A 15,341-nucleotide genomic window follows, 5' to 3' on the forward strand; every position below is an offset into this window, starting at 1 on the left:
CACCACCTGGAGATGACTTCAATAGCCATGGATGTCAACCAGATGAGCTCCAGAGACCGATCATCAATGAAGACCTCGCCAACCTAGATAGCCATCGGTACTACACCACAGGAACCTGATGAGTTCTCTACAATTAGACATTGGTACAAACTGTTGTTTGGTCTGGCCAGAGGAGAACTGGTCCCCCGACTGAGCCTGGTTTCTTCCAAGGTTTTTTTCTCCATCTCTGTCACCTGTGGAGTTTTGGTTCCTTGCCGCTGTTGCCTCTGGCTTGCTTAGTTGGGGACATTTTCCAGCGATATCGTATACTATTTGAACTGAACTGACGATGATATCACTGGATTCATTGATGAACTGCCTTTAACTAAAATTTATTATCTTCAATAATGCGTTACTTACACACTATTGTTCTGTTTAAATACTGTTGCTTTGACACAATCTGTATTGTTACAAGCACTATATAAATAAAGGTGACTTGACTTGACTTATACTCAACAGGATATTTCAGAATGATCATTAATGTTTTTTCTTTTTCAAACACCGAATGCAGTAAGCTCCATAACTGTTCCTTCAGTAAAGCCCCTTTCACAATGCGCGCTGATTCTGGAAAATTACGGGAACCAGCGCTGTGTGAACAAAAGCCAGGACTATAAAAGCAGTGTTGTAGTGATCATGAACATTATCATGCGACTCTTCACGATGAAAAAATACGTGCAAAGTGGAATGAAGCAGCAATCAGGCAGAGCCAGCTCCGCACTATCAGCGCTGAAGCACAGTTTGTTCAGGTTAGTTTCAGTTTAGTGAATCGTACGCGTCGCATTACATCTCACATCCAGACGTCACATGTCTTTATGGTTTGTGTGTAAAGCACGCACAGATTCCGGAAAACAACTGTGAATGAACCAAATTAAACAATTCCGGAACAAATCATGGGACACATTATCCGTGTATTTACCGGAATCGCTGTGTGAAACAGGCTGAAGTTGACGTGCCACTGGTCTCTTATATTCACGTTGTTCTGAAGCCTGTGCAATGATGTAGTTTCCTGACATCTATCGACTGAACAGGGTTTTCTAGATTAGTTTCCGTGTTGTTGTTGCTTAGCAGTGGTATGGACACGATGTTGTCTGGGTTTGACAAAAGGAGGGTGGGACGTGATTGGTGCTCAGGTTGTGACCAGTGTTGCCAGATTGGAAATGTCCAAGTATCGTACCAGAAGCTCAAAATTATCGTATTTGGGAGAAAATTATCATATTTAAGTCAAACGTTCAAAATAAAGCTATTTATCTATATGTTACAGCTGTTTTTCCTTTTCAGCACTCATTTTCTATACTTTTTTGCAATGCTAAACTAATTATCTTACACGAGTCAAACGTTCAGAATACAGCTTTTAATCTAGATGTTACAGCTATTTATCCTTTTCAACACTCATTTTCTATACTTTATTGCTAAACTAACGACCTCAGCTGACCAAGTGTGGCAGTTAACTTGTGCTCGTGAGAGAGAGCCATTCTCTACGATGATTGGTCTAGAAGACGTGAGATTGGATGAAAGACATGCGAAATGCCATGTTCACGTCTCCTCACAATCATAAAGGTAGATGTAGGATCCACACAGCTAGAGCTTTGAGAATAGAAGCCCTATAATTACAACGACCATGGTGTCACAAAATTCTGAAATTATCGTACATTCAGGGGCGTAGCAACCGGGGGGGACACGTCCCCCTCACTTTTAGAAACAGGTGATTCTGTCCCCCGCACTTTTTTTGACCTAGCGCCAATATTTCCGCCCCTGGTCTCTGATTTGTTACTTAGATTTGAGTGAAGTAACATTTAGCCAATCACAGCGCGAATCTCTTGGGCGTCTGCCATGAGCTTCGAATCTTGCTGCTCTTCTAAACAGAATGTATTATACTGTATGAACATCGCCTTTGGGTCACATGACCATACTGTCCCCCCCACTTTTAAATTGGCTGCTACGCCCCTGCGGACATTATAGTATTATTGATCGTACATCGTACAGAGGTCAAAATGATGGTACAAATACGATAATTATCGTACGTCTGGCAACACTGGTTGTGACTGAATTAAGGTGGTGACTGAGTAGATTCGGACGTCAGATCGTTACGGAAGTCACAGCGGCTCCTGAAAATGAACAGCTACTTTAAGCAGGCTGTGTGAAGTTTACTGTGGATTGACTGTTTTGAAACTCATATGGTAGTTACATAGCCCCTAGACCTCAGTTATCATGAAAAAAGCCAGGAAATTTCGATTTTGACAATATGGGACCTTTAATACTACTGTCGAATTTATGTTGTTATATTAGAAATTAGAAATTTGTTTTTAAAGAATGTTATTTATGAATTCAGAAGGCGTATGAAAGTGTTATTTTGAATAATTAATGCAGTTTGTATAGGTATGTGTATCTATTTGTGCTATTTTAAACTGTTTGAAATATTGTATTTGTTTTATATATGTTTGTAGGTGGGACAATGGCTACACCCAGGAAAGCACCTTGTTCAGAAGTGGAGGGCTTCCTGCACATGGTGTCACCTCTTATTAAAGCCGGTGGCAGTAATTCCAAATATTTCACTGCAGTGGTGCAGGAGGCTACACGGAATAGTCGAGCTGTCGTTTTTGATGTACAACGGCATAATGAGTTTTCTTGTGCGGAGAAGGAAAAGTAAGTGCGTTAGCGAATAACAGAGATTGTATATTTTAATTTTCAAATACAGCAGTTGTGCTGGGTGCTCAAACCTGTTCCTGGACGTCTACCTTTCTGCATAGTTCAGATCCAACCCTGATCAAAGACACCTGGATCATCTAAATTAGGATCTGAAGGAGCACTAGATAATTACACACATTCCCCATCCATCAAAGATAGCGCCAGAAAATGAAACTGAAAGTAAACCTCAACCATATGGTGGAACTGCTGTCAGCGCTCCGTACATGCTCAACTGAGTCACGCACACATTGACAAACTACCCTTACAACTAATAAGGAATTTAGTACAGTACGTGTTTGCAATAAGTTGCCCATTAATAACATTTAACAAGAACTGAATCAAAATATGTATTATTTCAAAATATACAGTAGTAAGTAGAGTTTAAGTCATGGGTTAGTATTTATAAAAATTTTTGTGCCAAGAGTAGTTTTTTGCCTTTTTGTTGTTGTTTTTTGTTTTGTTTGTTTGTTTGTTTGTATATTGACAATATGCGAGTTAATCATTACTGTGTTATCTTTATTATTAAAATTTTAGTTAATAATATTTCAATAATAATACCTTCATATAGATGTGTAGTCTAGGTAAGTCACATAAAAAAACCACATAATTCATTTGTTTATGGGATGAATTGTAAATCAAATTCTGTGATTATTGTTCTCTATTTTACTGTTTTTTCCCACTGTTTGCTTGTTTTATATATTTATTAAAGAGATATATAATATAGACTAAATTTGTGTTCATAGAGGGTATACATTGATGTCACTTTTGTGCCAAAATATGTCCACTCAGGTGGAATGAGTGGCAAAAGTGTTTGGTGTGTGAATGGGCTTATAGGAGAAGTCTATGTACTGATCCACTTGTTATCCAAGATGTTCATATATTTCTTTCTTCAGCTGTAAATAAATTACGTTTTTTGAGGAAAACATTTTAGCATTTTTCTCCATATTATGGACTGATGTGGTGCCTTCCAAAATGCAGTTTGAATGTGGGTTCAAATGATCCCAAATGTGGTTGTAAATGATGGCAGCTGAGGAAGAAGGGTTTTATCTAGCGAAACGATTTGTAATTTTTATTTTAAAAAACAAACAAAAAACATTTAAATACTTTTTAATCTCTTAGTCTTTTTAAATGCTTGTTTTGTCTTTCTCTGATTGAACTGTCTAATTGTATTTTCTCTGTCAACTTTATAAATAATTTCAAAATAATCCTACATTGGTGTAGAAGTACTGAGCCAGTCTTTGCAAACAGCTTTAACAAAAATGATAAAACAGTGATATAGGATGATTTTGAAGTTGAAGGAGGACATGAGATTTTTTGACATACCCTAACTGTCATGAACAAAAAAAAAAAAAAAAAAAAAACATTTCAGGCAAAGTGAGACAAGATGTGTGTTTGACATTAAAAAATAAATAAATTGTATTATTTTTATGAATGTATTGTCAATAAAATATATAATGCAATATAAAGGCTATGGTTTTACCACAAAGTTAAACATTGATATGACATGATAATTGAAAATGCACGTGTGGAGTTCATTTCTATCTTTGAATTGCAGCAATTTCTTTTTAGTTCTGTAACTGTTGGCAGTATGAAAAATTATACATCAGATTTTTTTTGTGTGTGTGAAATTTATTTGTACAGTGAATTGCAAAGTTTTTTTAGGTGTATTTTTTGTTCTGTTATTAATTACTTGTTAAAAGTAATGTTGCTATTTAGATTTTTTTGTCACTGTGAGGTCACAACTGTAGTCTCTCCATGTAAAGTTGATATGTTGTGCATAGCCTTTTTAATATGAACATAAATATGAATTTTAGCAATTTATAGATATATGGTATTTTTATTGTTATGCCTTTATTGATTGTGTTTGTGTTTTCATTTTTTGAGGTTCCTGTGAAGTTGAAGATTTTGGATCTCATTAGACAGAAGAACACAGTGACCAGAAGCAGACGAAGGCTAAAACAAACAACGTACATAGTTGCTGATGTGACGAAAACTATGCATTTGTCTGTTTGGGGCGAAACCCAAATAGAGATTGCGAAGTGGTATGATTTTGAAAATGTGTCTGTCAGATTGTTTGATGAGAAGTCTTGTCTTAGCACAACTGTGCAGACCACAGTTTCCCTTACTGATGATCTTGGCAATTGTGCAGAAGTGAGGACAGGATCAAAGATTCGCCAGATTTTTTTAAAGGTTTAAAGGGGGGCACGACCAAAAAAGTGTGAGAACCACTGAGTTACAGGTATATAGATACAGTTAAAAAATATTTTTATGTTTGAATTAGCAGTTGGTTATTTTTAAAGATTGCTGCATGTGGTAGTATTACATTTGTTTTCAGTGGTGACAGTTGTTATACATTGTTATAGTTTCGATTGAAAAGTACTCCAGAAGGATATTTTTTTGTTGTTGTTGTAAATGAAGAAATGTAAGTCACAAAGTCACACTGTATATATATATATATGTACAGTGTGTGTGTAACAGATTTTGTTTTCCACAATTTTGCGAAGATTATGTGTAGCTTTTTTTGTAAGAAAAGTTCAAATAAACAATTTCATACAGTATTGTGAGTCAGTGTTTTTAATATTATATATATTTATTGTAAAGTATTGTTAAATTGAAAAATTGTTAGTGTTTATTTTTGCATAATAAATAATTAAATAATTGCAATAGGTTTGGAGTTTTTTAATGTCATTAACTTTTTTATGCAACTTGAATTTTAAGTATTTATTTTGTGCACATTCATGATGTGGATTTATTATTACTTACATTATAAATGAATATGCACGGTAAGTACAGGTATTTGAATTGAATAAAGTGTACATCATAAAGCCAAATTGTAATTGTGTGTAATTATATTTAAAACATTTGGAAAATGGTATTTCTTTTATCTTGTCATAATTATGAGTATTGTATAAAAATATAGGTCTATTCAAATATATTGCAATGAAGGTTATGCTTTATATAGTCCAGACTGTTTGAAAATATGTGTACAGTAATAAGCACATAATCACTGAATAATGGAAATGTTTAAATTTAGCTTTATAGCTTATTTAAAGTTTATGTTATTGTGTAGTTTTGTCAGTTTAATCATTGTATGGTGTTCATATTTGTATTACTTAGGCAGTGTTTGTGGGTCTGGTGGACCCTTTTTTTTTTGGTTTTTAATTGAACACAATTAAAAAAATGTGTTAAAATACTGAACAGATGTTTAGTTAATCGATTACAAGTATATAAACAGAACGTTTGGCTCACACTCTCACAGACTGTCTTTTATTAGCCCCGGGACCCGAACATCCTCTGTGTAATACAGGTCCTTCTCAAAAAATTAGCATATTGTGATAATGTTCATTATTTTCTGTAATGTACTGATAAGCATTAGACTTTCATATATTTTAGATTCATTACACACTAACTGAAGTAGTTCAAGCCTTTTATTGTTTTAATGTTGATGATTTTGGCATACAGCTCATGAAAACCCAAAATTCCTATCTAAAAATTTGCATATCATGAAAAGGTTCTCTAAACGAGCTATTAACCTAATCATCTGAATCAACTAATTAACTCTAAACACCTGCGAAAGATTCCTGAGGCTTTTGAAAAATCCCAGCCTGGTTCATTACTCAAAACCGCAATCATGGGTAAGACTGCCGACCTGACTGCTGTCCAGAAGGCCATCATTGACACCCTCAAGCAAGAGGGTAAGACACAGAAAGAAATTTCTGAATGAATAGGCTGTTCCCAGAGTGCTGTATCAAGGCACCTCAGTGGGAAGTCTGTGGGAAGGAAAAAGTGTGGCAGAAAACGCTGCACAACGAGAAGACGTGACCGGACCCTGAGGAAGATTGTGGTGAAGGACCAATTCCAGACCTTGGGGGACCTGCGGAAGCAGTGAACTGAGTCTGGAGTAGAAACATCCAGAGCCACCGTGTACAGGCGTGTGCAGGAAATGGGCTACAGAGAAGCAGCACTGGACTGTTGCTCAGTGGTCCAAAGTACTTTTTTCGTATGAAAGCAAATTTTGCATGTCATTCGGAAATCAAGGTGCCAGAGTCTGGAGGAAGACTGGGGAGAGGAAAATGCCAAAATGCCTGAAGTCCAGTGTCAAGTACCCACAGTCAGTGATGGTCTGGGGTGCCATGTCACCTGCTGGTGTTGGTCCACTGTGTTTTATCAAGGGCAGGGTCAATGTAGCTAGCTATCAGGAGATTTTGAAGCACTTCATGCTTCCATCTGCTGAAAAGCTTTATGGAGATGAAGATTACATTTTTCAGCACGACCTAGCACCTGCTCACAGTGCCAAAACCACTGGTAAATGGTTCACTGACCATGGTATTACTGTGCTCAATTGGCCTGCCAACTCTCCTGACCTGAACCCCATAGAGAATCTGTGGGATATTGTGAAGAGAAAGTTGAGAGACGCAAGACCCAACACTCTGAATGAGCTTAAGGCCGCTATCGAAGCATCCTGGGCCTCCATAACACCTCAGCAGTGCCACAGGCTGATTGCCTCCATGCCACGCCGCATTGAAGCAGTCATTTCTGCACAAGGATTCCCGACCAAGTTTTGAGTGCATAACTGAACATAATTATTTGAATGTTGACTTTTTTTGTATTAAAAACACTTTTCTTTTATTGCTCGGATGAAATATGCTAATTTTTTTAAATTTTGGGGTTTTCATGAGCTGTATGCCAAAATCATCAATATTAAAACAATAAAAGGCTTGAACTACTTCAGTTGTGTGTAATGAATCTAAAATATATGAAAGTCTCATGTTTATCAGTACATTAAAGAAAATAGTGAACTTTATCACAATATGCAAATTTTTTTGAAAAGAACCTGTAGTGTTTGATCAATCTGAGATCACTTACATGGACACTGAGGTGAGTTCTATGCCTCACATTAATCCTTATATGCCAGTTACAGTTAATTGTCATTACCGTAATGGCCCGTCTGCAATAATGGACAAATGCCAACAGAGTTTTACGAGGGCTAAAAGGCATGCAATAAATTAAATGCAATATTGAAACAGAAGAAGTCAAGACTCTTTCAAACTGTGAATCATGCTAAAGTCATCTGGAACTCTGGGAATAAATTTAAAGGAATACTGGGAGGACATATAAATATAAGAAGTATATGACCAAAAATAGATCAGATACAGAATTTACTTATTGATTCCAATTTGGATTTTTTATGTATATCTGAGACTTGGTTGAATCTTAATGTTCTTTGACCTAATTAATGTACCAGGATATACTTGTTATAGGAGAGATAGGGTCAGTGGAAGGGGTGGTGTTGTTTTTATTTATATAAGGGAGCATTTTAGATGTTTACAATTTGAATTGAAGGTGAACATGGAGTGCTTGGGATTAAATGTTATTCTTTCTCCAAATATGACATTTAACATAGTAGTGCTTTATAATCCTCCATGTCATGATGCAAAGTTTTATAATGAACTGAAAAATCTTCTTTCTACTCTTGATAACTGCTGTGAATGTATGATGTCTGGTGATTTTAATATTAATTGGATGGTCAGTGTTGGGGAGTAACTAGTTACATGTAACGCCGTTACGTAATTTAATTACAAAATAAATGTAACAGTAATTCGTTAAAGTTACTTAGAAAAATGTGTAATTAAATTACAGTTAGAAGATTACAAATGGGGTTCATCTAAAAATTTTCTTTAAAAATCTGGGATATGTTGAATAATATTAATCTGTTGCTTTGCCTGTTTTTGATATGCACGATGCCTTCTGCTAAGGCCATTTATTAAAGCGGTGCTATTCTGATGCTTTTGATTGGTTTGAATTTGGGGTGCACCACGTCTGCCAATTAGGTTAATCCTCTTTGTCAGCGCGTTCATCGTCCCCTTTGTGTGTTGGAGACTAATATTAAAAACATTCATAACAAATTAGCTAGCCTGCTAGCTGCCTTTACCAGACACACTTGTATTTATGAACCCTTTCACAAAAAAATCAAATTTTTTCTCCTTGAATAAGGTTGGTAATGTCAGATCTAACTTGCGATTTTATCAGATTAACCCATTTTAATTTTGAGTGTAATTTGTAAAATCAGTGTTTAGACTACTGCATGATTTTCAGCTGAAACGTGACTAATGATTTGAAGGATGAAAATCCGCTGCAGTTTAGTTTATTTTCGAATAATATAGATCTATTTTTCTCAAGGGCGTGAAACTTTTCTCTGTAATGATCGATGTTGACCTAACGTGCCACCTAGTGGACAAATCTCTCAATTAGTTTGTCCCATTTTGTTTTGCAAAATCGAGCTATTATCTAGTGAAGCGCCCCAGTTGGTCACTGAATCTAAGCAGTGTTTTAGATGAAATGTAACTTTATTTAAAAAAAAAAAACAAAAAAAAACAATACCATGGATTTTATGACACAGCTTCAATGATGGAGTCTGTTTGGATTTGGCAGTATCTATTCTAGAATCTATTCTTTCTTCTGTTAGTGAGAAATAATTATTAGCCCTGTATGGTATAATGATTTCCCTTCACACATAGTGGTAAAAAAAATTATAATAGTATGCAGATTTGTAAAAAAAAATATTATATCAGTCAGAAGAAAAAAACGTGTTTTTACTACATTATTATAATCTAGAATTGTGTTTTCTCTTAAATATAACTAAAAATAATTATGTAGGAGCCATGTTCTCATTTAAGTTTATAAATTATCTATTATTTTAAATAGATAATTTAGATATTTAGAGAAATCTTTTTTTAAGATTTAAGTTTTTCAAGGCATTGTTACTTGTCAGTGTGTCCTGTCATAGCTATGCAAAATTTTGATTTTGTAACAACATTAAACAATTGTTTGTTATAAGGTCTGGTTTTGTGATGGCTGTACTTTAAAATTAAATTAATATAATCTTAATTCAAGTGATGAAAGATTTTGAAATTCTAACAGTAAACTACTGTAAGGTCACACCTGCTTGATATAAATGCTTGAAAATGATTTAGTTGAAAATATCCATTAGAAACTTAAAAGTAATCAAAAAGTAATCAGATGTAATCAGTTACTTTACTTTTCTAAAGTAATTGAAAAGGTACACTACTTATTACATTTTAAATAGGGTAATTTGTAATCTGTAATCTATTACATTTCCAAAGTAACCTCCCCAACACTGTGCATCAAATATAAAAAAAAAAGCATGCAAGACATGTTAAGTGGTAAAAAAACTATGGCAGGTTAATTATTTTCTGCAGTAAATAAGTTTCTACTTGCAAAAATGTTCAAATAGATTTTCATGTAAAACTACAAAAACTGTGATTTATATAAAGGATGAAAGGAAAATGAACAACGATTTGTGGAAATTACATTTACATTTACATTTACATTTATTCATTTAGCCGACGCTTTTATCCAAAGCGACTTACAATTGGGAATACAACAAGTGATTCATCCTAAGGAGGCAGATCAACATAGGAAGTGTTCAAAAATACCATATGTCAGGCGTTGTTAGAAGAGTGCAGGCTAGAAGGAGAAGATCAAGAAAGAGAGGAAAAACAGGCTAGAAGGGATTTTTTTTTTTATTGAGTCAGATAGTGTCGAAAAAGATGGGTTTACAGCAGTCGTTTGAAAGCTGTTAAGGAGTCTGCATTCCGGATAGGGGTGGGAAGATCATTCCACCAGGCAGGGACATTGAACGAGAATGTTCTAGACAGTGATTTAATACCTCTCTGTGGTGGTACAATGAGGCGTCTTTCACTAGAGGATCTCAGGCTTCTGGAAGGAGTGTAGATGTGTAGTAGTGAATGGAGGCATCAGTGTCTTGAATTTGATGCACGCTGTAACCGGTAGCCAGTGCAGGGATATGAAGAGAGGTGTAACATGGGCCTTTTTGGGCTCGTTGAAGACCAGTCGTGCTGCTGCATTCTGAATCATTTGTAGAGGCTTGATTGTACATGCTGGAAGACCAGCTAAAAGAGCATTGCAGTAGTCCAGCCTGGAAATGACCAGGGCCTGGACGAGGAGTTGTGTAGCATGCTCTGTTAGAAAGGGCCTGATCTTTCAGATGTTGTACAATGCAAACCTGCAAGATCGAGCGGTCTTAGCTATGTGGTCTTTAAAAGTCAGTTGGTTGTCAAAGATAACACCCAGATTTCTGGCTGAAGTTGATGGGGTAATTGTTGATGAACCTAACTGGATGGAGAAGTCATGCTGTAACGATGGAGTGGCAGGAAAGATAAGGAGTTCCGTCTTTGCTAGATTGAGCTGTAGATGGTGTTCCTTCATCCATGCAGAGATATCCGCCAGGCAACCTGAGATCCGTGCAGCTACCGATGGATCGTCTGGTTTGAAAGAAAGATAGAGCTGTGTGTCATCAGCATAGCAATGGTAGGAGAAGCCATGTGCCTGTATGATGGGGCCCAGAGATGTAGTGTATATGGAGAAGAGGAGAGGTCCAAGACCTGAACCCTGAGGAACCCCAGTGACCAGTTGATGAGTTTTGGATACCTCGCCTCCCCAGGCCACTCTGAAAGACCTACCAGAGAGGTAGGATTTGAACCAGTGAAGTGAAGTCCCTGTAATACCCAGCATTAAGAGGGTGGACAGGAGGATCTGGTGATTCACAGTGTCAAAAGCTGCAGATAGGTCCAGCAAGATGAGTACCGATGATTTGGACTCAGCTTTTGCCGTCCGCAAGGCTTCAGTGACAGACAGTAGCGCAGTCTCAGTTGAATGGCCGCTTCTGAACCCTGATTGGTTAGAGTCCAGTAGATTGTTCTGTGAGAGGAATAAGGATAGCTGGTTGAAAACAGCCCGTTCCAGTGTTTTTGCTATGAATGGAAGGAGGGAGACAGGTCTGTAGTTGTCTATGAGTGAAGAGTTAAGTGTAGGTTTTTTGAGCAGCGGGGTTACCCGGGCCTGCTTAAATGTAGTGGGAAAAGTGCCTGTGAGAAAAGATGTGTTGATGATGTGTGTGAGCGCCGGTAGGATTGTAGGGGAGATTGCTTGGAGAAGGTGTGAGGGGATATGATCTAAAGGACATGTCGTCGGATGGCTGGAGAGGAAAAGTTTGGTTACTTCTGCCTCTGAGCAAGGACAGAAGGAGAAGTGGGGGGTTCCAGCCGTGATTGTGGTCAATTTTAGTTCCTGTATGTGTGGAGCTGAGAACTTATTATTGATCGATGTAGTTTTGCCTGTGAAAAATGTGGCGAAATCATCAGCTGTTATAGAAGTTGTGGGAGGTGGTGGAGGGGGACAAAGCAGTGTATTAAATGTTTTGAAAAGGTTGCGTGCGTCCGGGGAATTGTTGATCCTGTTGTGGAAGTATGAAGATTTGGCTGTATGTACTTGGGTAGCGAAATATGAGAGCATAGACCGATACATACTGAGGTCGGATGGATCCTTAGATTTGTGCCATTTTCTCTCGGCTGCCCTAAGTTTGGAACGATGCTCACGAAGAACATCGGATAACCAAGGGGTTGTCGGAGCAGATCGTGCTGGCCTGGAGGAGAGAGGGCATATAGCATCTAGACAGGAGGTAAGAGTGGAGCATAAGGTGTCAGTTGCTGCATTAGTGTCCAGGGATGAGAAGTGAGTAGGAGAGGGAAGGGAGGAGGATACTAAAGAAGAAAGATGGGAGTGTGAGAGAGAGCGTAGGTTTCTTCTGAAAGTAACAGGTAGAGGGGTTGGGAGTGCACAAGTAGCAAGATGTAGGTCAAATGTAATGAAGAAGTGGTCAGAGATGTGTAGGGGTTTGACCACAATGTTGTCTGAAATACAATTTCGCATGTAAATGTGATCAAGTTGGTTGCCAGATTTATGAGTGCATGTAGTGATAACACGTTGTAGATCAAATGAAGCTAGAAGTGAATTGAAGTCAGCAGCATAGGGTTTGTGAGTTCAAATGTCTCGCCCGCACGCAAAATGGCTCAATCGAAACTCAAAAAGCAACAGCTTCGCACTTGTAATAGCTCCAGAAGGGAACGATATGAAAAAAAACAAAAGCTTCCCTTGGAGCGTACTCTCAGTTATCAATTTTAATATTTGCAATAAAAACTAGAATTTAAAGCAAAACAATCGCAGGACAAATAACAGAAGAACACTCCTTTTCTAACAGTGAATAGATGTAAATAAAACAAACTAATAACTAAATAGAACAACAGAGTACTTTAAGAAGCAGCTCAAAATTAATATTAACGAATAAGTGAATAGAAACTACAGAGTGCGTTTTAGAAGCTGCTCAAATTTAATATTAACCAATAAGTAAATAGAAACTATAGAGTGCGTTTTAGAAGCAGCTCAAATTTAATATTAACCAATAAGTAAATAGAAACTACAGAGTGCGTTTTAGAAGCTGCTCAAATTTAATATTAACCAATAAGTAAATAGAAACTACAGAGTGCGTTTTAGAAGCTGCTCAAATTTAATATTAACCAAGAAGTAAATAGAAACTACAGAGTGCGTTTTAGAAGCTGCTCAAATTTAATATTAACCAATAAGTAAATAGAAACTACAGAGTGCGTTTTAGAAGCAGCTCAAATTTAATATTAACCAATAAGTAAATAGAAACTACAGAGTGCGTTTTAGAAGCAGCTCAAATTTACTATTAACCAATAAGTAAGTAGAAACTACAGAGTGCGTTTTAGAAGCTGCTCAAATTTAATATTAACCAATAAGTGAATAGAAACTACAGAGTGCTTAAAAGAACAGCGGCTTAAAATTAATACTTAGGAATAAGTAATTAAACAGAAACAACAAAGTGCTTTTAGCAGCAACTCTAAGTAACGACCGCCTAGCGAAATAGTATTAAAGTAGACACTTACGCGCCGTCGTTCTTTCTCGTCTGAGGACTGAACTCACTTTCCCGCAGTATGGAAAGTAAGCAAACTATTTAAGCAGTATTCTCGCTAGCCACGCCTCCTAGGCTCAGTCAGCCGCAAATGTCTCGCCCGCACGCAAAATGGCTCAATCGAAACTCAAAAGCAACAGCTTCGCACTTGTAATAGCTCCAGAAGGGAACGATATGACAAAAACAAAAGCTACCCTTGGCCGTACTCTCAGTTATCAATTTTAATGATTGCAATAAAAACTAGAATTTAAAGCAAAAGAATCGCAGGACAAATAACAGAAGAACACTCCTTTTCTAACAGTGAATAGATGTAAATAAAACAAACGAATAACTAAATAGAACAACAGAGTACTTTAAGAAGCAGCTCAAAATTAATATTAACGAATAAGTGAATAGAAACTACAGAGTGCGTTTTAGAAGCTGCTCAAATTTAATATTAACCAATAAGTAAATAGAAACTACAGAGTGCATTTTAGAAGCAGCTCAAATTTAATATTAACCAATAAGTAAATAGAAACTACAGAGTGCGTTTTAGAAGCAGCTCAAATTTAATATTAACCAATAAGTAAATAGAAACTACAGAGTGCGTTTTAGAAGCTGCTCAAATTTAATATTAACCAATAAGTAAATAGAAACTACAGAGTGCGTTTTAGAAGCAGCTCAAATTTAATATTAACCAATAAGTAAATAGAAACTACAGAGTGCGTTTTAGAAGCAGCTCAAATTTAATATTAACCAATAAGTAAGTAGAAACTACAGAGTGCTTTTTAGAAGCTGCTCAAATTTAATATTAACCAATAAGTGAATAGAAACTACAGAGTGCTTAAGAGAACAGCGGCTTAAAATTAATACTTAGGAATAAGTAATTAAACAGAAACAACAAAGTGCTTTTAGCAGCAACTCTAAGTAACGACCGCCTAGCGAAATAGTATTAAAGTAGACACTTACGCGCCGTCGTTCTTTCTCGTCTGAGGACTGAACTCACTTTAAATTAAAAACTAGTTATATAATAATTACCTGAAATAATAAATGATTAACATACATTCAGAAAAGAATCACTCAGCCATGACTGAAATAACAGGGACTGAATACTTGGAATACTGAATGATGAAATAACATTTTTGCAAAAATATCGAAAATAAAAACTCAGTCAGGTCACTTATGACCCATGTTATGCATCAAAGGGTTAATTAGCATTAGCTAGCGATAACTGATACACGTCAGTTTTAAGTTAGCTTACTTTGGTACGCAAGCATGCACCGATCGGAATAAAATCATAATTTGATGTTTGAACAAATAGGTTAACATTAGTGTTACGGATTTGTAATTTGATAATCTTGCTTATCTTCGATCTCCGGTTAGCAGATGTCCAGTAAACAGCTGGAATGTCACAAAACTCATTCAGCCAATCAGCAGCGAGATTGATGACCGATTAGCTCTTTCCTCTCGGTAGGAATTGATTGGCTGCTTTGCCCCACTTGTTCGAAGCTTTAGGATTTGCATTAGGACCTGTTCGGTTGTAGTTACAAAGGAGTATGCACCTAGTTCGGACTTCGTTCAGAAATGTTCAGACAACGTTCGGAAGTATTCAAATCTTGTTAGGAAATGTTAGGAATTGTTCAGCCGGCTGATCGCTGGAAGGTACATGCGCTTGCTGTTCTTCGCTTCCAGCACACGCGACTGCACCCAACTTGCCAAAACGAGCCCCTACTCCAAGAAATACGAGATTGACCCGCCACGAGCTAAAGTCTCTCAATATCTTGAATGCTACACATTACAGTGGGTCATTATTTGGACCGCTTTA

Source organism: Garra rufa, chromosome 1 (assembly GCF_049309525.1).
Source record: "Garra rufa chromosome 1, GarRuf1.0, whole genome shotgun sequence".
In the NCBI taxonomy this organism is placed as follows: domain Eukaryota; kingdom Metazoa; phylum Chordata; class Actinopteri; order Cypriniformes; family Cyprinidae; genus Garra; species Garra rufa.